The following is a 12252-nucleotide window of genomic DNA, read 5'->3' on the forward strand; positions in this document are numbered from 1 at the left end:
CTGCAATAAATATGGTAGCAGGTTCAAGAAGTACACTAACTGGCAAGTGTGTGGTGCCCTAACAAAGAATCAGAGGCTGGTAGGGCCCTCTGGAGGTCACATCTAGTCCAAACCCCTGCTCAAGGTGTCTGCACCAATCTGAGCATGGGGAAAAATTCCTTTGTGCCATTGGTCTGATCCTGAGCAGAGGGACAAGACCCTCCAAACAAGAACCTCCAAGTTTTAGTCCCAGCAGGAGCACTGGCACAGCTGAGTCCCAACCCCCAGCTGCAGCTAACACCCAGCATTGCTGGGGAAGGCCAAAAATAAAACCACCAAAACCTGACAACCATAGCAACAGAAGAAAAAAATTCTCCCCAGCCCCATGTGGCGGCCAGCAAAGCCCAGAAGGCTGGAAAAAAATGAAACAGCCTCTACTCCGCTCCGCAACCTGGGGACAGCTAGCGTGACCACACATCATACCCTCCGAGTAGGCAGCCAGAATTTCCCTTTCTGTGTCATGTCCAGAAACGTATACCAGCTGCTTTAATTCTCTTTCATTAGTAGGCTGGTTGTGGAGCAAGGCATATGGCCTCAGAAGAGCAGGAACATTTGAGCCTTCCCAGGTAAAGCAGGGGGATGACGGCTGCCAGTGTCCCACTGCTGCAAGGGGTGTTAAAATGCACTTGAGAGATCCAAGGCAGAGGCCATGCCCCCTGCTAGAGGAAAACAACCCCCCAGTCAGTACTGATTTGACCAGGGGGTGAAATTATTTTCTTACCCTGAGCAGGAGGTAAGACCCTCTACCCAGGAATGTCAGGGCATGCAGCCCAGCAGGACCACTGGCACACCCCAGGTCTAATCCCCAGCCCGGGATGCAGCTTCATCCCTTCCCTGGCTGTCTTCTCCATACACGCTGTCCCCACAGCCTCCTCTGCACCTCCATCTCCTAAGCTGTCCCCTTCTCCCAGGGACAGAGCAGCCACCTCTTGCCTCATGCCTTCAGCCCCAGATCAGGATCTAGATCCTCTTAAGGCTGGGCACAGGGACCGGGTGTACGAATGAATACGGACGGCGTCTCCCTGAAAGCCACCCAGCACAGCCACACCGCTTCCTCCTGGCTTCTCCCCTTTCCCCTTCGCTCTCAGCAGTGCAGGCCAGGACATCTGCAAACACAACAAGGAGCACAAGGCTCAGCAGCAGCCCAGGTCTTGGAGGGACCCCGGGACTGCCACAGTGTGCAGACAGGGGAAGCTCTGCAGCACCTCACCTGCCTCCTTCCCTTTCCCCCAGCCTGCCTGTGCTGTGCAAACCCTCCGGCACCACCTCTGCGGGTGAGACAGGGCGGGATGGGCTGTGTGGAGCTCAGCGTGCAGCGGGGAAGAGGCCCCACCGCCAGCAGGCCAAGCCTGGGCCAAAGCTCACAGGCTTTCACTTTCCACATGGACGCCCTGCTCTCCCCTGCTGCCTATATTCCATTTCCTGGCTTTTGCGACATGAGCCCTCTGCCCACTTACTTCCTGGCCTGCTCGCGCCCACCCTGCAGGGCCTCTCCCATCTCCGAGCCGTGCGGGGCCGCGTCTTCCCTCTTGGGGAAGCAAGGGAGGCAGGCCCCCTCCTCCCTGCTCCGCGTCCTGCCACTTCCCCTTTGGCCCTGGGCCAGAGGAGAAGAGCCAGCGCGCAGGTGGGAGCAGGGTTCAGGCCGCCCCAGAAGGCAGGAGGCGGCGAGATTCCCAGCTGTCCGCGGCAGCACGGAAAGGAGCAGGGACTCACCGGTGGCGCAGGCAGGCGCCCGCCCGGGCGCGGGGCAGGGAGCGAGGCCAGCGGCTGCGCGTCCCGTCGCGGGCCTGCACCCACGGGAGGGAAGGCGGGGGAGGGAGGGAGGTGCCGGCAGCAGCTGGCCAATAGTAGAGCTGGGGCCCCGCCAGGCCTGCGGGGAAGCGCCGCGCCGGCGGCAGCCGCGGGCCGGGCCTGGCCGGGCCGGCGGAGCACAGCCCCGCCGCCTCGCGCTTCCTGCAGGCGCCGGCGGGCCGGGGGCTGCGTCTGGGAGTGAGCGTGAGGGTGATCTCTCGCTCTCGCTCTCTGGGAACGCAACCTGTCACACCCCACCCTGTTTATTTCGCCAGATACACCAGTTTTAACATCTGCAAAGTTTTAATGTCTACAGGCTGTGTGGCCTGCTCTAGCCCCCTTCTGCAACTTAGCATGAGTCCATCGAAAGTGGCCAAGGCTGACAACTAGTAACAAAGACACGTTATTACTGCAGTAGGATTATAGTTGACAACATATAACTCAGTTGTCAAAAGGCAAACATCAGTTGCTACCTTGAGGTGCTGCTACACACTCTTCCAAAAAGCAGTTACTCCTTCTTGGCCTCATCCAATATTAGTGGCTTGATAAATAGATTCATATTCTGCTTTTCCAGAGTGCTGCTTGTGACTTGAATGCAAGCTGTTTAATTATTGATTGACATGTGCTTTACCTGGTGTACATTCATAACTCAGGCTTTTGCTAGGTCTTTAGCCTGCACTGGTCAGTGTGGTCTGTCAGTCACTGACCCTGTCCACAGCCTATGCAGAAGGAGTGGTTGACTAGCTCAGTGGCTCCTGACCTTGTCAGGCTCCATTTCCACTCCTCAGATCCCCTTCAGAAAATCCCAGCTCTTTGCTTTCACTTGTTTGACAAGTGGCAAAATGAGAGCAATTTTTCTGCTGCAAGAACTTGGGCAGTTCTTCTATAGCATCCTGGTTAAGTCACCGCTGTGGCCCCCTGCCAGGCACCAGTTGGCAGCAATTTGAACCCAGCCCTTATTTAGGGGGTTTCATGTGCATTTGTATCCCCTCAGCTCAAGCTCCTGCTCAAACAAGTAGCCACACTGGGGATGGTTGCCACTGCTCCTCACCCAGCCAAGGACAACCATCCTTCCTCAGGGTGAAGTGACAACCCCAGCCGTTTAAAGTCTGAACTACTTGGTAACAAGCCCAAGGACGGCATTTCTTCTGGGAGCTAGTGGGTCTCTAGCCAGACTTACAGCAGAGATTTTACCCACTAGTACAAGCTCCCAGGTGGGGGGGGTAGTGCTGTAGCAAGGACACTTGGTGCACAGAATGAGCCTGCAGCAGTAGCCCACCCTTGCCCTGCACACAGGGCTGGGGGGGGCACCTGCCCCCCCATACTTGCCTGAGGGCACATGCAGCAGTGGGAGCCACCCCACCCACTGAGCTGCTCACACCTCTGTCCCATGCCTCACCCCAGCTCGGCAGCACCTGTTGGTGCCCTGGTGTTTTACCACCCAGGGCAGTTGACCTGCTCACCCCTCCAGTACCACAGTACTGCTGATGGCCAGCTGGGCCCCATTGAGGCCCTATCCTCCACCCCACCTTCCCCATACACTGGCTGGACAAGGTCCTTCAAAGGGAGCAGGGCCGAGGGGGAGGAAATCAGTCCTTCTGGCAACCTTTTCCTCCAGCCCTAGTATGCAAGAATGAGTCAGAGCTGGGAGAAGAGCTCCCAGCATGTTCCAAGGGTTGCGCAGGACTCCAGGGGTCTGGGGAGGGGTCTCCACCGAGCAGCTGGGTCAGTTGTAACAAGCCTGCAACTCAGGGCAGGATAGGAGCTGTGGGGTGGGGTGGGGAGGGGAGAGGCGCTGTCCCATGCAGGGAAGCACCTGGCAAGCAGCCCAGGCTGCTGCACCAGATCTGGGCTCACCTTCTTCCAGGTCCCACCTCACCCAGGTGCAACAGCTAGGACAGAAAGGTGGGGGTGTTGTTCGGGGGGGGGGGGAGCTAATTTACAGCCCATGGCATGGAATGGGGCCCCACCCTGGGGATGGCCCAGCTGGCAGAGCCACATACTGGGGGTGAGTGGGTGCAATCCAGGTAATTCTGGCTGCTGGTCTCTCCCTACTCCGACTCCTGACAAGGCAGGGTAGAGCAGGGGCAGAGGCCAGGAGCACTAGAAGACTAGGCAAAAAAGTCTGGTGTTGCCCAACCCTAGATTTAGGATTGGGGCATTGGTGCAGGGATACACCATATTTCCCCCCCCTCACATAAAACAAATAGATTTCTCCCCAAAGAGCAGCTGGAGGGAATGTGGGTGCACATTATATGCAAAAGAGATGGATCCCCACTGCCAAGTCTCACAACCCACTGGAGGACTTCCCTACTCCTGGCTGGCTGACATGGCCCTGCACACTGAATCAAACCAGCACATGGGGTCAGTCCACAGCCCCAGTCTGGCACTCCAGCCCAGGCCCCAGCACACAGCCCCAGACCTGGAGACCCCATCCCCAGGGACTTACCTTAGAGTATGGGCAAGATCTTTTTTCCTTCTTGGGCCTATCCAAAAACAAGGTCTCTCATTTGCTTGCATGGACCACACCCCAGAATAACAGTGGATGCTGTCCTTGTACCTTCCTCCCCACTAACTAATGGACCCCATGTCAGCCTTGCCATGGCTCCCTCCAGCCCCAGCAGTCAACACTTCCCTCAAAGCAGGGCACCCAGTCTACTTAGCAGATCTCTCTGATCCCACTGGCTAATCCCCTTTCGAGCTGGAGGAGCAGCTGTGGCCTCTAGCCTGCAGTCTGAAGGAAGAGGTGACCTGTCCCATCTGCCTGGACTACTTCTAGTCCCCCATGTCTATCTGCTGTAGCTTCAGTTCCTGTTATGCCTGGCTCACCCCATGCTGGGAGGGCTCAGACCCTGACCTCTTCCCACCCCATGCTGGGAGGACTCAGACCCTGACCTCTTCCCACAGAGGCAAGAAGATTTCCCCTAGAGCATCTGGCCTCTGAGTAACCCCCTGACCAAATCCAGGTCATGGAACATTTGCAGCTCCTATACACTTGCAAGGAGGCAGCTCCAATGTGCTGCAATTACAGTGCATTGGAGCACACTTGATTAATTTGAGTCTGCTGGAGCACAGTAATTACTGCGCTCCAAACTCCAGTGTCATGTGTATCAGCATCCCCATGCTGAAAAAAATGGTGGTGGGGACATTTTAAAACTAAAGCTTATTGAACAAGCTTTGGTAAAGCATCTCTGCTGCCATTTTTCAGCACAGGGGCACTAATGCATGTGACATTCTGGGCGCTTTAGTTAGAGCAGCTCTGGGAGCCGCTTTAAATTAAAAGGTTCCTCCCCCACCCACAGGACATGTGTATTAAATAAACAAACACACACCACACTGGTGTCTATGCATAACACTGAACCAGGGCACAACAGCACTGGATTTTCTAGGGACACTTTTGAACTTTACCAGACAGCTTTAATTAGGCCCAAATGCTCTATACCAGAGGTTCTCAAAGCATGGTCCACATAAACATGAACCACGGCTAAAGCTGACAAACATTACACCCAACTTCCCAGAACTTGGCTCAAAGACAGGCACAGCCAATGCATTAGAAAGGTAAGACTACTGATAGTAAAATACAGGTTGTATGCTTTCATTTGTAGAACAAAAAAAGTTTTCAGTGGTCTACCAAGACCCTCAGCAATTTTCAGGTGGTCCGCTAAAGAGAGAGAGGTCGAGAACCACTGTTGTATATTTGCACTCATCTGCCTTAAACTGGTCTGAGCACTGTGTGCATCTGTGCTCTGACTGAGATGTCTCCTTCTCCTTGCAGTAGATGTGAAACTGGACTTTGCTACAGCCCACCCCCACCTCATCCCATCCGCTGACTAAATGGGCTCAGGGTGGGGACAGCCTGATGCCTCGCACTGAGATGCATTGTTGTATGCTAGGCCATGACAGCTTCAGGTGGGAGGTGGAGATGGGAGCGGGGTATGGCCCATGGGGATCCCCAGGGAGTCAGCTGCCAGGAAGGGAAGCATGTACTTCAGCCTGGCTGATGGCATCTGAGCTGGGGGGTAGATGGCCAGATCAGGCCGCATGCCTTCCGAGGGATGCCCCTGGCTCCAAGCCAGATGCCCAGGCAGAGCCAAGTGTATTTGGACTACAAGAAGGCCTGTATTCTCAATATTAAGACCCAAGTGCCTATCTTCTTCTTCTCCCATAGCCATGTTTGCAGAGGAGTGTGTCTATGCCTTCCTGTGCACGGTCTGGCTTAGGCCAGCACATACAAGTCTTAGGTGCTTGTTGGTTGCCCATCCCCAGGCCCTGGACCAGTCACAGCTGGCAGAGGCATTCTGCATGCATACAGCACAGATCCCAGCTGGGCGCTGTAAAGCCTGGTCCAATACAGGACCACAATAAAAAAAAAAAAAATCAAAGCACCCTACTGGTGCAGGGGTGTGAGAAACTGAAGAGGGCGAGGAAGAAGCCGAGAGTGGGAAGGTACAGAGGGGCACTCAACTGACCTTTGCTTTTGAGGCCAAGCTGGGATGAGGCTGGGCTGGATGGCATAGCACTTGCCTCATGTACCATGGAGCACCTTTTGTCCATTTATGTCCACAGGTCAGAGCATGGGGAAGGGACAGCTAGGGATGGGTTTCCTGAGGCTAGCCCTGAAGTGCCAGCTCTGGCATGGTTTGCTCTGCTCTTCCCCATCTCCAGGCACCTGGAGACCAACATGCACCCTGTGGCCCCTTCTCTCAGATTTTGACAAACAGACCCATACTGCAGCCAGAAGAATATTCATCTAAGGCAGGACTTGTCCTCAGGATTTGGGTACAGGCCAATACACCAACACGGGTTCATTAGTGGCAGGTCCTGTCAGACCAACCTGGTGGCCTTCTATGATCACATCACCAAATCAGATGCAGGGGTTGCAGTGGACATAGGTCTTCTGAAAGTTCAGGAAGACTTCAACACCGTCTCTCACCCCGTTCTCATTAGGAAACTGGGGGACTGGTGTCGACACCCACAGTCAATTGGGTCACCAACTAGCTGGAGGGCTGCACCCAGAGAGAGTGGTTGGTGGTGGACAGGTCATTTTTAACCTGGAAGGATGTGGGCAGTGGGGTTCCACAGGGCTTGGTCCTCGGGCCCACACTGTTCAACATCTTCATCAGCGACTTGGACGAGGGGGTAAAAAGCACCCTGTTCAAATTTGCTGATGACACTAAGATGTGGGGTGATGTGGGCATGCTAGAAGGGAGGAATAGGCTCCAAATTGGACCTAGACAGGTTACAGGGGTGGGCAGATGAGAATAGGATGGGATTCAACACTGACAAGTGCAAGGTGCTGCACCTGGGGAGGAACAACCGGCACCATACCTACAGGCTGGGGGACTCCCTTCTTGACTCCAAGATCCTTTCCTGCCTCTGTACTGGCATCATTGACTCCAAGATGAACATAGACCGGCAGTGTGGGGAGGCAGTCAGGAAGGCCATCCGTACCTTGTCATGCACCCACAGATGCATCTCAAGCAGGTCCAAGGAGGTGATCCTCCCCCTCTATGCGGCACTGGTCAGGCCGCAGTTGGAGTACTGCGTCCAGTTCTGGGCGCCGCATTTCAGGAGGGGTGTGGACAACATGGAGAGGGTCCAGAGGAGGGCTACTTGCATGATCAGGGGGCAGCAGGGCAGACCCTACGAGGAGAGGCTATGGGACCTGAACCTGTTCAGCCTCCACAAGAGAAGACTGAGGGGGGGGGATCTAGTGGCCTGTTATGAACTAGTTGGTGGGGGGAAGAAAAACAAAAAACAAACAAAAAAAAACCAAAACAACAAAAAAAAAACAAAACAAAAAAACAAAAAAACCCCAGCAGGCACTGGGGAAGTCACTGTTCCTCCGAGCACCGCCAGGAGTGACCAGGAATAAGAGTCACAAGCTGGCAGAGGGTAGATTTAGGCTAGGCATCACAAGGTGCTACTTCATGGTCAGGGCGGCTAGGGTCTGGAACCAACTTCCAAGAGAAGTGGTGCAGGCTCCTACCCTGGGGGTCTTTAAGAGGAGGTTGGATGAACACCTTGCTGGGGTTGTCTGACTCCAGTAATCTTTCCTTCCGTGGCAGGGGGTTGGACTAGATGATCTACTCAGGTCCCTTCTGACCCTAGAAACTAAAGAAGAAACTCCACCAGGACAGGGAGAGCAGGGGAGACTCGGGGGTGGTCAGGCCTAAGAGCACTCAAGAGTGCACCAAAAAGTACTGGTGAAGACATGGCCCTAGAGCAGGGGTAGGCAATATTTTTTGGCTAGAGTGCTGAAAACCCTGCCCCCCACAATGCCTACTTTGGAAGGTGCTGTAGTACCAGCATGCCAGAAAAACAAGGGCAGGGGGTACATGGCAGGATGCCCCACTTGTGCCCCTTGCCCCCCCACCCAAAGCCCCTGCCCCCCAGCCCTGCTCATGCCACCCCAGACCAGGCTCCATGGCCATCAGCAGCTACTGAGAACCTGGGCTGGCTCCACACTGCCCAGAGGAGCGCAGCAGGGCCAGGAGTAGTGCGTGACCTAGAGTGGCAGTGCACAGAGAAGCTGCCTGCTTTTGCAGACTCCATGCTGCCCAGGTCACACTTCCCATGTACACAAGGGCAATACAGGCAGCAATGCAGTGTTGTGCCCCTTGCGGCTGCCCCCACCTGCAGGGAAGTGTGGCCAGAGCAGCAGGGAGCTTGGAGCAACAGGCAGCTTTCTGCACCCCACATGGTGCCCTGCCGTGCTGGGTTCCATGCGCTGCTCTGCAGAAGCAGCAGTGGGAAGCATCACTGGTATCTGCTGCCTCCCCGGAGCCCGGGGCTGGGGAGACAGCAGGTTCTGGGTACCTGCTGGTAGCCCAGGCTGCTTGCAGCAGGGCTTCCATCCTCCTAGCCAACTGCTGGGAACAGCCCAGGCTCCATTGCTATCAGCAGCTACCCAGAACCTGGGTCAGCTGCAGCCAGGCTGGGCAGGCAGCAGGTGCCGGTACTGCACCCATTGGGGCTGGGGCTGGGAGCCAGCAGCTGACCCAGGTTCTGGGGTAGCTGCTGCCAGCCATGGTGCCCAGGCTGCTCCCAGCAGGGCTTGTAGCTTCCCCTCAAGCAACCCAGGCACCATGGCTGGCAGCAGCTACCCAGAGCTGGGAGGCTGCAAACAGCTGCTGCCTCCCCAGCCCAGCCCCAACACATGCCAAGGAAAAGTGCCTCATGTGCCATGCTTGCCACATGTGCCAGGGGTTGCCAACTCCTGCCCTAGAGCCTGAACAGCAAGGCTCACAAGATGGAGGAATACCCTCTGCTGCCCCAGCTCCTGCAGCTGGGAGAGAAGAGAGACAGGCCACAGGCTCAAGTGCACTTTTCTCCAGGCTACAACATGATGGTTTCACTGGGAGGCAGAATTATTGCAAGGCAGGCAGTAAAGTGGCCACATGATGGCACCAGAACTTAAGGCAGGGGCCAGCAAACACCTGCCTCTGAGCATGGATTGCCTGGCAATAAACAGCTACTTGAAAGGCCATTCCCAGTTCTCTGGGTAACTGACCCACATGCTGAAGACAGGCAAGCTAACCCTGTAACTAGAAGCCAGTCTTGCAGGCACCTGAGTACAAGGGCAGAAATGCCCCCCCCCATTCTTTGTGTGTGGAGATCTGGGCTTGTGACTCAAAGCTGGATTATGGATAAGTGCAAAGCTGGAACTGTCCAGAACTGTCTTCAGCAGTGCAGAGATCTTTTGGCAGGAGGAAGAGGACTTGGCGGTTAGAAGTGCACCAGAAGCCAGATACAAGCCAGAAACACGCTCCTGTTGCTAAAGAGCCAACAGCAACCTACATGGTGTTAACAGGAATGTTACTTGCAAACCAAGGAAAGTGATTCTTTTAAGCCAGAGGTTTTCAGCCTGTGGTCTGTGGAGTTCTGGGGAGCAGGGAGCCACAGACCATGTCTAAAGGGGTTTCCAGAAGATAACTATGGTCAATCAGAAGTATGTGAATACCCACACTTACATTTCAAAGGGGTCCACACCTACAAATTTATGAATGGGATCTACAAATGGGAAAAAGATTAGAGTAAACTATTGGTTTTCATTCACCACGGGCAAGGTCCCACATTTCAAGAAGGATGAGAACAGATTATAGCCCAACACAGAGCAACAAAAAAAGTGATGAAGCAGGATCTACAAGGACAGACTGAAAGAGCCTGGAGAAGGAGACTAAAGAGGGAAATTGATAATAGCCTTCAAAATAACCAGATTAGATAATAAGGGCAATTATAGAGAAAAAAAGACATGGGTTTTTCTCTGTGGCCGTAGGGGACAGGACTAGGAACAAAGCCTCACACTGCAGCAGGGGACATTTAAGTTGAAGGCTGCTATTAAATCTCCAACTATCTGAAGGTGGTTTCAAAGAGGATGGAGCTAGACGAGTCTCAGTGGTGGCAGATGACAGAACATGGAGCAAGGGAAGTTTAGGCTAGGTCTTAAGAAAAGAGTTCTCTCATGGAGGGTAGTTGGAATACATTACCCAGACAGGTCATGAAAATTTCCATCCTTAGAGTTTTAAGATCCAGGTAGACAAAGTCCTGACTGGGGTAACATAGTTGGGAATGGTCCTGCTTGGCACAGGGGTTTGGACTAGGTGACCTCCTGAGGTCCCTTCCACCACTCATTTTCTAGGACTATGACCTTGAGCAGAGGGGCAAGGCCCTCCAGTCAGGAACCTCCAAGTTTATTCCCTTCAGAAGCATTGCAGCCCAGGCTGAGGGTTGTGACTGGGGTGTGCCAACCAAATACCCAATACTTAGGGGGAAGCCCCAGAACCAAAGAGCCTGACAGCATCAGGTAGGGAAGGGAAGCACACAGGTAATTCTTCTTGGCCCCTCACTCCCTGCCCACAGCCCTCTGGACCCTGATGGTGCTCCTCACTCTACACTGCCACCCTCATTGCTGCTGAGTGAGCACAGGGCTTGCAGCAGGAAAAAGCTTCCCCACCTGGGCCTGCTCTGTCCTGCCACCTTGGGTCCCCACCACTGGGCTGGGGAGTCCAAGCCTGCAGCAGGCAGCCCGCATCTGCCTCTGCCCCATAAACTGGTCAGGGGCAGGGCAGGGGTTGTGCCAGCATATGCCATCCTGCCCCTCTGGGAGTACATGCAGTGGCAAGGAGCCAGCCCCCCACCCCCCCAGTTCAAGCTGCCCGAGGCCCTGTCCACTGCAGCCATGCATTCTAGCCCCAGGCCCCATGCACTGACCCCCTGCTCACCTCCTTCCCTCCCTGTGGGGCCTCAATCCCACCCCTGCCAGACTTACCTGCAGGAGCTGCTCTCCAGGATGCCTAGTGGCCTTGTGCATGTGTATATGTGTACACAGTGCCCCCTGCCTGACTGCCCTCTTCCCACTTGCCCCAGCCCATTGCAGGCTGGAACTCTGCCAGCAAGCAGAGAGCTCTTTGCAGAAGTGCAAAATCCACCTGTTTATCTGTTAAAATGAGAAACCATTGTTTTTCTTTAGTCAAGAAGAAAATTTGCATTTTCTCCTGTTTTTCTAGGGGAAATGGAAAACCTGGATACCTGATAATGAATTATATAGGGACATGGACACATCACCTCAGGCTTGTCCCAAGTAGGGCAAGAAGACCTCCTGGTGGGCAGGCTGCTCCACAGAATCTCAGCCCTTCTGGGAGACCAAGGATGGGGCATGGACCATGGACTGGAAGGACTCTGGGCCTTTGGAACAGACTTTTTGCCTAGAAAGAGGTAGTGGTAGAACAGGCTGGCTACACCAGACCAGTGAGTCTCAGCCAGGAGATGGAGGAGAATAATAGGCAGTTCTTTGTTTCACATTCTTGACTACAAGAAAAAAAAAAAGTCATAGAAACATTCACCTGTGGCAGAGAATGGATACACCCCAACAGGGGAGGAAGGGTTTTTGGATAGATTCCTATTGGAAGTCACTTGGTTCACATGATGAACCTAGAATAGGTGTTTGCTCGTCTCACTGTACTAGCACTATAGGGCACCTTTGAAAGGATCTCATGGCACCCCACAGAGCTACAGCACCCTGGTTAGTATTTTTTTTTGGGGGGGGGGGAGGAGGAGGAGGGTGTTCCCAATGCTGGGCTATAAGGTCCCATTTCCAGCCTATGGCATTGGGGTGGGTCAGCAGGGAGAATGAAGACAGACTCTCAGTTGCACCTTGCTGCCCCGTCCCTTGGTCCCTACCAGAAGAGCTAGTGGGCACTTCCCACCATGGCCAGAACACCCCCACCCCCCAAAAAACGCCCTTCCCCAGCAGAATCTGCCTTCCTACAAGCTTAAGTTAGTACTAAGTCACAGCAACTGTAAAGTGTCAGAGCCTAGTCCTTTGAGGGGAGGTGCCTACCCCAGCTGTCCCAGAGCTCAGCGCTCCCATCTTGGGTGCACACATCACCCCAGCAGTGTGGCTGCTCCTTCATGGGACCC

At 54.5% G+C, this 12252-nt stretch overlaps 1 protein-coding gene across 2 annotated transcripts in view; it reads right to left on the reverse strand.

The window, feature by feature from the left end:
* Positions 1 to 1885, reverse strand: part of LOC149858596 (NACHT, LRR and PYD domains-containing protein 12-like) — a 30595-nt gene extending 28710 nt beyond the window's left edge. Inside the window, exon 1 of one of the 2 annotated variants that reach the window (XM_090060035.1) lies at positions 1753 to 1885. The gene's annotated coding sequence lies outside the window, so the exon portion shown is untranslated. Of the gene's footprint in view, positions 1 to 1496; positions 1690 to 1752 lie in introns of those variants that run through there. The other variant, XM_090060036.1, reaches the window with a different exon arrangement.
* Positions 1886 to 12252: the final 10367 nt, after the last annotated feature.

Source organism: Crocodylus siamensis, chromosome 8 (assembly GCF_052110815.1).
Source record: "Crocodylus siamensis isolate JL-2025a chromosome 8, ASM5211081v1, whole genome shotgun sequence".
NCBI lineage: Eukaryota > Metazoa > Chordata > Crocodylia > Crocodylidae > Crocodylus > Crocodylus siamensis.